General features: G+C 44.7%; 1 protein-coding gene across 1 annotated transcript in view; it reads left to right on the top strand.

Moving 5' to 3' along the window:
* Nucleotides 1-227: 227 nt before the first annotated feature.
* ROBO1 (roundabout guidance receptor 1) overlaps nt 228-12,827 on the top strand; it is an 861,053-nt gene continuing 848,453 nt past the window's right edge. The window contains exon 1 of the mRNA XM_064152293.1: nt 228-515. The gene's annotated coding sequence lies outside the window, so the exon portion shown is untranslated. The remainder of the gene's footprint in view (nt 516-12,827) is intronic.

The following is a 12,827-nucleotide window of genomic DNA, read 5'->3' on the forward strand; positions in this document are numbered from 1 at the left end:
GTGCAACATGTATTACAATACCCGAGGTAACGAATCAATTAAGCGGGACTCGGCCCCTGCAGCCGCCCTCCCCTCCTCTACTCTCCTCCCTCCCTCTCTACCATTCCCCCAGACCGTGCCCTCTCCTGAGCCGCTCGCTGCTGCTCGGCTTTGTAGTTTCTCCGCGCCGGAGCAGTAGGACCCAGGGGCCCTCCGCGGCCACCAATAGACGCTGCTATTTGGATCTATTTGCATGCAATGCCTCTTGCTCTGCGCATTAATACAGATAACGGGTCTGAAAGAATTCTCTTCTGAAGAAGGATTTGATTTTCCAGAGTCCTGATACTGAAAGAAACACGGGTTCATCCCCCTTTTTGTTCAGGTCTTCCGAACCGCTTGTCATCTGAAGCGAGCTCCCCCCACCTCTCTCTCCGTACAAACGCGCAGAGGTATTCTCGCTCCATGCAAGGAAAGTTACGAGGGACTGTCTGGAGGATGGAACTGCTAGTTTGCTGAGAGCTTTCTGATCTCGGAGGGTAAGTCCCCCAACTACCAAAGTAGCTACCGGCGCAGGAGCCTGGCCGGCAGCCGCAGAGAGAGGGTGGCCGCTCCGCACTCCGCCGCGCTCGGGCACCGGCTCCGGGCGCGGCAACAGTTTCCCGGAGGCGCCTGGAGAGGTCACCGAGGGAGAGGCGATGCCAAAGTAGGGAGTGCGCCGAGGGAGCGGTCCAATAAGTTTCTGCGCAGGTAGCGGAGGCGTGCTTATTGTCTGGAAAGTTGCCGGGGCTTTCACGGGACGGCCGGCCCCGCTTTGTTGCCACCCTTTGGCTCGGTCGTTATTAACAAAGAAGTTTAGCTGCCTCGCAGCCAGCATCTCTCGCTGTACCGGCCGGCTCCTAGGCCGATCTCAGGGTGCTTTCCAGGTTGGCCTCTCGCCGCGGCCGCGAAGTAAGGGTGGTGAGAATCCGCGCCGCAACTTCTGGCGGGGCGGTCCCCGCAGCGCGCCGGTGGCGGGCAGGAGGCAGTGGGGAGAAGCGCTGGCTTTGTTTTCGCCGCTCTGGCGGTAGATAACCTTTCCCCTTCTCTTGGGGATGCTGCCGCCGAGGAGCAGCTCTGAGGGGAAAAGCTCCTTCCCCTCTCCTATCCCCGCCAGCGCTCCATCCCCCGCCGGGCGTAGACCGAAATTCAACAAGGGATGGAGATTATACGCATACATACATATATAAATAAATATATATGTATACTTGTATACGTGTATGTGTGTGTATAGATGTATGAATATCTGCAGAAATGGAAAGTGGCAGCACGGGAGGGGGGCTGTGCTAGCGCACCCGCCAGTGCTTGGCTGGCCCTTCTCCCCAGGGGCGCTGCGGCGCTCGGGGAGGTGGGTGCTGGGGTTGGGGGGGGGGGGCAGTCCGCGGCCTCCTCCCCTCACAAAGGAGGGTTCCCGGCACGGTGGGGGTGGAGGAGGGAGGTCTCCGGCTCCGCTGCTGCAGCAGCTGCTGCAGTGCCGCAGCTCCACACCGCCCCCGCCCCGCGGGGTAGTGTCCCCGCCGCGGACGCTCGGTGCTGTGCGGCTGGCGCGTTGCCGCGGCCCAGCCCGGCTAGTGGCGGGGACCGAGCCTTGCGCCGCGCCCGCCGGCAGCGGAGGGCAAGCCACCTCCTCTTGCCCCGGCGTGGCGGTTGGGGCTGAGGGTGGTGAGGTTGCGGGGCGGGTGGCCCTCTCAGCCTCATCGCTAGTTCCAGGCGCGTTTTGGCCGCTCAGGAGGGCGAACCGCAAGCAACTGCAGCTCTTTCTGTGCAGGGTCGGCACCAGAGGGGCTGCCGCACCTGGGTGTGAAGCTATTGGGGGGGGGGGGGGGGGGGGGGAAGAGAAGGAGAAATGCGAAATACTTATATATGCGAAAATTAAAATGCCATTAAATTTACTTTTATTTTCCCCTTGAAATGTTGAAGTTGAATTTCTGTACGTTTGCTAGGATTTGTTAAGGTTAAATAATGGTCGCTGAGTCAAAAAATGGATGTAAATGGAGATCAAATGTCTTTTATTTTCATTTCACTTGCTCATGTTTCACATTTTTATCTGGGAAGGGAAACCTGTGAAGTTTCTGGTTACTCTAATGAACTTTAGAGGCACTTGTGTAGAAACAAACAAACAAACACCGTTTCTTGTGACATACCTGTGTGAATAGCAGACAGTTCTCCATTCCTAGACAATTGTGCTGTAGGTTCATGTTAAGGTTCAAGTGATAGGCAGGAACTGGCATTTGAGAAGGCTTGTTAGGAAATTGAAGTTCGTACTCTTCATTGAAGGAAAAAAAAAAAAAAAAACAAGCCTTTGTTGGAGGATACAGTTTGAGGATAAAATAGGTTAGGAATGTCCTCTGAGATAATGGAGTAAAAAGGCAAATCCCCAAGCATGATGTATGACTCTTTTTTTCCCCCTTTTTTTGGCCTATCTGTTCCTTTTCTTCATACATTTTATATTTGTATGCATGTTTTCTGCTTACATCTTACAGCGCTGTAGATTCTAGAGGCATTAAACTACTTTAAACAGGTGTGGAAATAGACCTAGCTTTTGCTGGTTAGGGACAAGGAAGGATGCAAAAAGCTAATAAAATTATCGTAGTGCTTCTCGTTGCTTTTCAGTCTTTCAGAAAACACCACCAAACTTATGCAAATTGTATAGCAATTGTGTCCCATGCCCCTACAATAACAGATTCCTACAAGCGTTTTTAGTACCATGACTGACACCCAGAAGCTGTACTGATTTCCATAAGAATCCTCATAAAAACAAAGGATGCCATTGTGGCAATGTGAAACAGCTTGGTGACTGTTAATTGACTTTTTAGACGGTGAAAGGAAATTTCATTCCTTACCTTTTGCTTTCTTTGGTAACACTGAATCCTCGATGTTGCATATTGACAAGCTGAATATTGGAGAAATGAGGACTCTATACTAATTTTGCAATGAGGTGTCTGTGAGTGGCTTCACTAAGGCATAAACAAAAAGTTTATTAGACACAGTGACCCCACATTTTTAAAGACAACTGAATTCTCAACAACAGGATAAGATACTCGAGTTCTATTGCTTTCTTTTGTTGTTTCCTATATTCCTGTGGTTGAAGATTATTTTCCCCCCTCTTCGGTACTTTTGGACTTACCACATTGCCTTTTGCTGTAATCGGATTTGGACCACAATAAGCAACATAATCCACATGAAAGTGAAATATACAAAGTATATCCTTCAGCTAACTCTTCAAGGTCCATGTGGTCATCTGGACTTCAGCCTAGACAATAGAGGCAAGTCTGTTAGCCACAGAAGACTTGGATTTGTTGTGAGTAAACTGTAGGAAATTTCAGTGCATATAGATGGGCAAGTGTAATATCCTTTCCTTATATGAAGTACTATGTAGAACTGAGTTGAAAAGTCTTTCCTCTTTCATCTATCTTTCCCTAACTTGTTTGTCATGGCATATTGGTTACATATAAATTTAGCAAACCTGTATAGCTCAATAGATACTTGTGTAAAAGAGAAGTTTGAAAGAAAAAAAGAAGCTGAGCAGAAGAAGGAATTCATATATTCTTGATTTTTTTAATGTGAGGAATTTCATGGCCAGGGATCCTTCTAGTGCGGAATCACTTGTCAAGCAAAAGTGGCTTTAGGTCAGAATGTAAAAGTGATTGAGAAACTGTGATTTTGTTTGCCCTTTTTTTTTTTTTTCCACTTTACCCTTTTAAGTGTGTTCTGTGTCCATCCAGCAATCAAACATCCAGCAATCTCATGTTGCCTTACTTAAAGCCAGAGCTGGACTCCTAGGTAGGAGGTGACAGAAATGATAATTGTAATATATAATATAATAATATATATATTATATATATATATGTTCCACCTCCACACAAGAGGGAACTTCTTTACTGTAAAGGTCACAGAGCACTGGCGCAGGCTCCCCAGAGAGGTTGTGGAGTCTCCTTCTCTGGAGACTTTCAAGGCCTGTCTGGATACATTCCTGTCTGATCTGTGCTAGATTGAATGGTCCTGCTCTGGCAGGGGTGTCAGACTCAATGATCTCTTTGGGTTCCTTCCAGTCCCTGACATCCTATGATCCTGTAATATATTAATCCATTGAGATTAGAAAACTATGTGAAAGAAAAAGAAGAATTTAATAGAGTAGGTTTAAACTTTTCTTTTTCCATGTGTATACCTTCTCCAGGTAGCCTCTTTTGCAGCTTAAACTACAAATTACCATATATTTTTAACATACAGATTATATCTCCTCTGGCTAATATGTTTCTGTATGCCATTTTTACTTTTCTACTTATGTTTTTTGTTAACATACAAGATTAAGGACTTCAAATATTTGGATCTTTCCCTGTGAGGAAAGTAAGGGCATAGCTGCTGGTCAGGACTGAAGTTTCTTGGTAGCATTGTTTGTGAATGCTTTATGTGTATTAGTTAAGAGTGATGGAATTAAAGATTGGGCAGGCACTTGGCTCTACATTCAGGGGAAGCTTGTGGCCTGGTGTTCTTTCTACCTCTTTCTGTGTTCCATAATACTAGGAGAAGAGACCTTATTGCTCCCTACAGTTTCCTGGAGGGAGTTTGGAGTGAGGGGGCAGACATCCTCTTCTATTTCACAGCTAGCAACAGGACCAGAGGAAATGGTTGCATGTTGCACCAGGGGAGGTTTAAGATGGATACTAGGAAATATTTCCTTACTGAAAATCTCATCAACACTGGAATGGTCTATCTAGGGCAGTGATGGAGTCACCATCCCTGGAAGTGTTTGAGAGGCATGTAGACCTGGTGCTTAGGGACATGATTTAGTATTGACCCTTAGTGCTGGGTCAAAGATGGAACTAGATGGTCTTGAAGGTCTCTTCCAACTAGATACAGCCTGTGAACTCAACCATTTAAATTGATTTACATCTGTGTTTGCCTATGTTAGAGGGAAATGACCTCTTCACGAAAACTTAGACCTAATTTCAAATTTCTTGGCTGGAAATATGAAGAGAAACATTGTATGTCCTTGTCTGCAATTATAGTGTGATATTCTAGGGGGAAAAAAAAAGACTAGAATGGACAGATAAAGTTAATGAGCATATAACCCTTCCAAGAAATGTAAGGCCAAACATACATGGCTTGAGCATATAAGCTAAACATGCAACAGCACCATAAGGCTTCAGAAGACTTAAGTAATCTTTAGCCAGAACAAGGGGACATAATGAAATATTCCCTCCAATCAACAAGAGACTTAACAGATAGCATGTGTTTCACCTGTAATACACTATCTAAACTGCTCTCTCCATGAATTTTTCATTCTTTATCCATCTTCTAATCACTAGTGCTATCAGTTCTTTCTCATCATCATCAGTTTTTAGTCTGCCAAACACATCAGTCTTTTGCTTCAATTAACTCTCTCTGTCCTTCAGACTTCTCCTCTCATTAATCTGTCCTCATCTGAGTGTGTACAATTCTGCCTTCTCTGGTTGTTTCTGTGTAACTTCTATAAGGTTATTTTGTTTCCAGTCCTGTATCATCTTATCTTTCCATAGACATTTCCAGGCCTGCTCCAGGTTTGCCAAGTCATGAAAACTTGTTGTGTTCTCATAAAGTAAATTTATTTAGCCAAGGTATTGTCTAGCTTTCTCCTTTGTTAGTAGTGAACACATTGGATATATTCTTCTTTCCGTGCTCATCTCTTGCTCTTCAGACTGTGTAAGCTGATCCTTATACAAACAAAATGAATGTGGCAGGAGAGAGAAAATGAGTTAATAGGAAACATCAGTGTGATATGGTAGCTTACTGGTTGTTCCCAACCAAGGGGAGATATTCTAGTTGGTTTCCAGAAAAATACTGTGAGATTATAGTGTTCAAGATTGATCCTAAAGAGTAGTCTCCAAATCCCAGAGAGTCAGTCAAATGCTCAGGCCTTAGACTTTGCTTACATTCTATTTTGACGTGGGTGTCATCCCTTTGCCCTTGCAGCATGTCATAGTAGAATCATAGAATCATAGAATCATAGAATCAACCAGGTTGGAAGAGACCTCCAATGTCATTGAGTCCAACCTATCACTCAGCCCTATCCAGTCAACTAGACCATGGCACTAAGTGCCTCATCCAGTCTTTTCTTGAACACCCCCAGGGACAGTGCCTCCACCACCTCCCTGGGCAGCCCATTCCAATGGGAAATCACTCTCTCTGGGAAGAACTTCTTCCTAACATCCAGCCTATACCTACCCTGGCACAACTTGAGACTGTGTCCCCTTGTTCTATTGCTGATTGCCTGGGAGAAGAGGCCACCCCCCCACCTGGCTACAATGCCCCTTCAGGTAGTTGTAGACAGTAATAAGATCACCCCTGAGCCTCCTCTTCTCCAGGCTAAACAGGCCCAGCTCCCTCAACCTCTCCTCATAGGATTTGTGTTCCAGGCCCCTCACCAGCTTTGTTGCCCTTCTCTGGACATGTTCCAGCACCTCAACATCTTTCTTGAATTAAGGGGCCCAGAACTGGACACAGTAGGGATGGAACATGTCACTTTCCCATCTTCCTTGAACCATAACATAGAGTAATCTTAAATTAGGGCTGAGGAGGTATTTTCACCAGGAATGGAAGAGCTGAGACTTGAATCACTGGCAAGAATGTAGTTGGAATTGAGGTCCCTTACTTCAACATCAAGTAATTCCTGCATGGTGGATGATTCCTTCTTTCTCTCCCCAGTCTTTTGAAGCAAAGTAGCTGCTATAATTTGTGTTGCAGTTCATGCTGCCTGGTTCTTCATCTTGCTCAGAGCACAGGATGTCCTTCCAGCTAAGGAGTGGCACTGAGTTCAAAAGTGCTTTCATTCTATTTCTGTATTGCTGTGTGGTTAATCCAGGTTCTCTAATAGAGGAAGTTCTGCATCATCCCCATCTCTCTAAGACAAAAAAAAAAAAAAAAAAAAAAAATCCAACTGAAGTGAAAAACATCTTAAGAAGCAATCAGCATGAAGATTTTCTATGTCACTTTCTTGAATGTCAGGGAAATGATTGGTCATGAATCCTACCACATGCTCTGGATTTCCCTCTCGGAGCCCCTGCTTGAGGAAAGAAACAATTGCATGTGGCACAGAAAGTGATCTTAAGTGTGTATCTTTTTTACTTCCCATAACAATAAATCTTTTCCATTCCTAAAAATAGCATAAGGAAAAATCAGACACATCTGGTAAACTAGAATTCATTTGCCAACAGTGAGGCTTTTCACACTAACAAGTTTACTATAAAGGAGAATATATTAAAAAATAATCATATTTGGATATATGATCTAATATATTGCACTTTGATGCTTCTAGTGTTTTATGAGGCCTGTTTGACCTCAGACAAAATAGTAAATTAAATACTTGGTTTATATTTTTTAGAAATTTTGTTCTTCTAGATCTTTTCCTTCTAAAAAGGAACTGGAGAAAGGTAATAGAAAAAGCTTTGGTAATGCAGGATGCTGGCCGTGGTCATGTATGTGCTAAGTTACTCTTATCAGACTTCTTAGTGTCCTGTAGGACATTCTTGGAAAAAGCAAACAGATAAACAAATACTTCAGAAGCATTATTAGTCTTCATTAAGACTTCTACACTTAAAAATAATCTACTGTTAAAAAGGATCAAGAAGCTAAACATAAAGGGGACACAGTCTCAAGTTATGCCAGGGGAGGTATACGCTGGCTGTTAGGAATAAGTTCTTCCCAGAGAGAGTGATTGGCATTGGAATGGGCTGCCCAGGGAGGTGGTGGAGTCACTGTCCCTGAAGGTGTTCAAGAAAAGCCTGGATGAGGCACTTCGTGCCATGGTCTAGTTGATTTGGAACAGTGCTAGGTGAAAAGTTGGACTGGATGATGTTGGAAGTCTTTTCCAACCTGGTTGATTCTATGGTCCTCAAAATGATACACATCCTAACTGCAGTGCTGCCCTTGGCAAGTATGGAAATCTAACCAAATGGCAGTAGAGTATGTAACTTCTTCTTGCTCCAAGTACACAGAGTTCAGAACAGAATTTTGCTATGAGCAGCTGGGCAAAAACATTGTGAACTCATTTTGATCCCTTAACTTTCCAAATTGACTAACCTATTTCTAACTGCAAGTCCTGCCACGCCCAGCTTCAGTATCTGAAATGCTTTCCTTTCAGTGCCATTTCTCACCAGTGGTAGTTGTGACTCAGATAAATGATTCTGTTAATTTATGTCTCAGATCCAGCCTAGTTGTGTCAATAATTTTATTAGTGATAAATGCACTTAGGGATATGACTTGGCTCTTTGAACTTGTGTTTATATTTTAAGAGCTGACAACTGAAGAAAAAAAAAATCTGTTCTCTGTTCAAAATTAAACTGGAAAGTGAAGCATATTGTCTGCAGACAACTCTAACTGAATATTTGAATTTAAAAAAGATCAACACCACTCCCTAGTTAAACCTCTGATGCAGCTAAGTAATTTTGGCTAATAGCACATATGAATGTTTTTAAAATCAAGGGGGAAAAAGCTGTTATTGAAAACATTGCCTTCATGAGGGCTAAAGAAAGTTAAAATTGATTGCCATTTATTTTATCATTGTATTGTAATCATGTTGGACTGATTGCAACATCAAAGAGAGAGGAGGCTCAGGAGTGACCTCATTGCTGTCTACAACTACCTGAAGGGACATTGTAGCCAGGTAGGGGGTGGCCTCTTCTCCCAGGTAACCAGCAATAGAACAAGGGGACACAGTCTCAAGTTGTGCCAGGGGAAGTATAGGCTGGATGTTAGGAGGAAGTTCTTGCTAGAGAGAGTGATTGGCATTGGAATGGGCTGCCCAGGGAAGTGGTGGAGTCACTGTCCGTGGAGGTCTTCAAAAAGAGACTGTATGAGGCATTCGGTGCCATGGTCTAGTTGACTGGCTAGGGCTGGGTGCTAGGTTGGACTGGATGATCTTGGAGGTCTCTTCCACCCTGGTTGATTCTACGATTCTATGAAAATGAAGTACTGAAAAAACTGTTTCCAGTATTTTCTTTTATATGGGGTGTGCTGTTTATGGATGAAAGCAAGTCACACTGCTGTACTAACTATACTCTGTTATGAAAAGATAGGAATATTCCCTCTAAGTGCAGTAAAAGAGGGAATGGAAAGTATGGCAGAAGGAACTGCAGGGTCCAAATATGTTCTGTTTTGCATAAAGATCAGACACTGCAAGTTAACATTAGCTTTCCTCGCTGAAGTGTTTTGGAGTAAGCCACAGTTTATTACCTCTGTTTGTTATCAAATCTCTTTGCAGGAAACAGTAAGGAGAGCATCAACACACAAAAGATGTATTTTAAAACAGTGATAACAACTAGATGGCAAGTAAAAACAAGGAGCAGTCTTTTTTTTCTTTTCTGAAGAGCATTTCTGTGTGGTAGTGAAACAGAGACTGTTCCAGCTGTCTTTAACACGTTGCCCAAACCAGGATTTTTAATCTCCTAGCTCCTGAAGAATGGGTGAAACAAGCTCTTTTTCTCTACTTTGGAGTAATATTGCAGTTGAAATGTTCCAAAAAAACCCAGCCCCTTTAATCAAACAAAGAGAACTCATAAAATCAGTCAGGGTTAGAAGGGACCACAAGGATCATCTAGTTCCAATTCCCCTGCCATGGGCAGGGACACCCTACCCTAGATCAGGCTGGCCACAGCCTCATCCAGCCTGGTCTTAAACACCTACAGGAATGGGCCCTCAACCACCTCCCTGGGCAACCCATTCCAGGCTCTCACCACTCTCATGCTGAACAACTTCCCCCTCACGTCCAGTCTGAATCTCCCCACCTCCAGCTTTGCTCCATTCCCTCTAATCCTGTCACTCCCTGGTAGCCTAAAAAGTCCCTCCTGAGCTCTTTTGTCATCTCCCTTCAGATCCTGGAAGGCCACAAGAGGGTCACCTGGGAGCTTCCTCTTCTCCAGACTGCACAGCCCCAACTCTTTTCAGTCTGTCCTCACAGCAGAGCTGCTCCAGCCCTCTGAGCATCCTTGTGGCCCTTCTCTGGACACACTCCAGCACATCCATATCCTTCTTGTAATGGGGGCTCCAGAACTGGATGCAGAACTCCAGGTGGGGTCTCATGAGAGTGGAGTAGAGGGGGAGAATCACCTCCCTCTACTTGCTGGCCACACTTCTCCTGCTGCAGCCCTGGCTCTGTTTTGCTTTCTGGACTGCAAGTGCACACTGCTGGCTCACGTTTTGCTTCTCATCCACCAGCATCCTCAGGTCCCTCTCCTCAGGGCTTCTCTCCAACCAGTCACTGCCCAGCCTGGATTTGTGCTTGGGATTGCCTCGACCCAGATGCAGGACCTTGCACTTGGTCTTGTTGAAGCTCATGAGGTTGGCCTGCACCCACCTCTCCAACCTGTCCAGGTCCCTCTGGATGGCGTCCTTTCCCTCCAGCCTGTCTGTCCATAACGTTTTTAACTTGAGCCTCCTTCTCTCCAGGCTGAACACCCCCAGCTCCCTCAGCCTCTCCTCACAGGGCTGTATTCCAGGCCTCTCACCAGCTTTGTCTTTCTTCTCTGGACACGTTCCAGTATCTCAACATCTCTCTTGAATTGAGAGGCATGCAAATTCTTGGTTTTTCCCTGATGGAAAAAAATCTTAGCCCTTCCTTGTTTATTTTAGGGCAAATCATTTGTTTCATTCAATAAATGCCTTTAAGTGTAAATGTAATAATTCATTTGCCTCTATTCCCATTGATTTACTGGCAGCAAAATTGTTTTACTTTATGCAAGTTGCAACAATAAGCAGCACTTTAAGAGATGAAACCAGGTGAAACTGATCTTAATCTATGTCAAGGTCTGCAGAATATTTTAAAGCAAAATGTATCAGTTTTAGTGTGGTATTTGTTGGAAGGCTACATGGTTCATAATATACTGTTGCTAAAGTACCCTTCATGCCCAGCATCACTCGGCTCTGACTAATGAGACCACAAATTCTGTGCTAATCAGCAGAGATCAAAAGAGGCAGTGGCCTTAACCTTGCATTGATCCAGAGTCAGCTCAACCATGGATGTATAATATTATTCAGAATGTTGTGGGGTTTGTTGGGTTTTTGTTGTTGTTGTTGGTGGTGGTTTTATCCCTGACAACAGGAACCAAATGTAAATACTACAGCTTCTCTGCTCCTCTGCCTCCCATCACAGAGCAAGACATTCAGAAGGGGAATGGGTATACTTATGAATAGGGGAACACTCCAGATTTCTTCTCACTGATCTCTATATGCCCCTGCTGTGCATTTCCAGGCTCAGACTATGTGCCTTCTTATCCTGATGGCAGGAGTAAACTGTAATAAAGGCAACTATGAAGTATTTTTTTTGCAGTTTGGTACACAATAGTACTGCCCTGTTCAGCTGAGATGCTTGTGGGTGACTGTAAAACTCGTTCTGGTTTTATTCTGACTAGAATATAACACATTGCTCGGAGGTATGGTTCAAATCTGCCTAGCATCTCTGGGAATGCAGGAAAATTTCAGCTGACTTCAGTTACTCAGATTTTTATTGATTCTTGTCTGAGCTTACAGCAACGAGGAGCATGAAAGCTTAAATATTTGGAAAACACTAGGCAGTGTATTTCCTGCTGGGGCTACCATAAGCATACTGACTCTGTGCTGGATCCTGTCAAGTTCAAGGCTTCTGTCTTAATATCCAGGAAGCTTAATGTCTTTGGCTCAGGATACCCAGAAAATTTTCAAGCTCTATATATGATGTCTCTGTCTTTCTGGCCTGATGGAATGTGTTGCAGTAAAAGTTAAAGTGCAGTATCTGTAAGAGATGGGATTCTGGAGGGGTATATGCCACAGCGCTGTGAAACTGGTTGTGTAAGAAGTTGGGAGCCAACACCTAACTGCACCTCCCCTTCCAAATACAGCACTCCTCTGTGTTAAGAGTCTCATCTAGGTTGATTAATCAGCACAGAGTAGGCTTGTTTCTTTGAAGTCTGTCTCTCATTCACCAAGGAGAAAATTCAAGTGTGATAGCTGTTAGTCACAGCTAATCAGAAGGCAATAGCATGCTGCTGTGCTTAGCGTGGTGCAGCAGTCACATGCATGCATGCTATGACAGAATGCCCTAAAGGTGAGATTGGACATCAGTCTGCCTGCAGTTTCACGGAGAGAAGAGGAGAGAGATGCATGCCAGGTTCCATTTTTTTCCAGACATGTCTTCCTTTTCTGGTACAGATGTTCTTTAGCAGGTGAGATGGATAGGTTAGACGAAGAGCCTTGTCTCCTTGTAGCCTAGCTTGTCTGCACAGATCCAGCTGTTCTAATGAGCCCCTTTCCTTTGTGCAGTACTAACCAGTCACAGGACTTGTCACAACCAAAGTTGCTAGAAACAGTTGCAGTAGAGAAGTGGGGACCCAGTGGGAGAGGGGCAGCTTGCTGAGGCCTCACTGAGGGCTCCTCTGGGCTCCATCTGCCCCCCAGAGCCTGAGGTTAGCCTCACAGACGGGTGCCATGGTGTGACCTCGTGTCTTTAGACCTGTCCAGAGCACAGGTTACCAGTAGTCACATATCTGCCACCTGCCTGCCACCTCACCGTCCTGTTCCCCATGAAAATCCTGCCTTCAGCTGGTACTTGCTGTCACTTGCTGCTTTGCAGGAAACAGGCAAGACTGAAGGCCTGTGTTGCTACGTGGGCTTGGCCAGGGCGGGCTTACTCCTTCTATGAGTACCAAAATAAAGGATGTGATGGTTTGGGTGTTCTCCCCCCCCCCCCCCCCCCCCCCCACTTTAGAAATCACCCAGACTAGACTCAGCCATCTCTGGAAATATGAATGAAGCTTATATTCACAACTAGCACAATATGCAAGCAGATATTTACAGTATATACA

This window comes from Pogoniulus pusillus, chromosome 12 (assembly GCF_015220805.1).
Source record: "Pogoniulus pusillus isolate bPogPus1 chromosome 12, bPogPus1.pri, whole genome shotgun sequence".
Lineage (NCBI taxonomy): Eukaryota > Metazoa > Chordata > Aves > Piciformes > Lybiidae > Pogoniulus > Pogoniulus pusillus.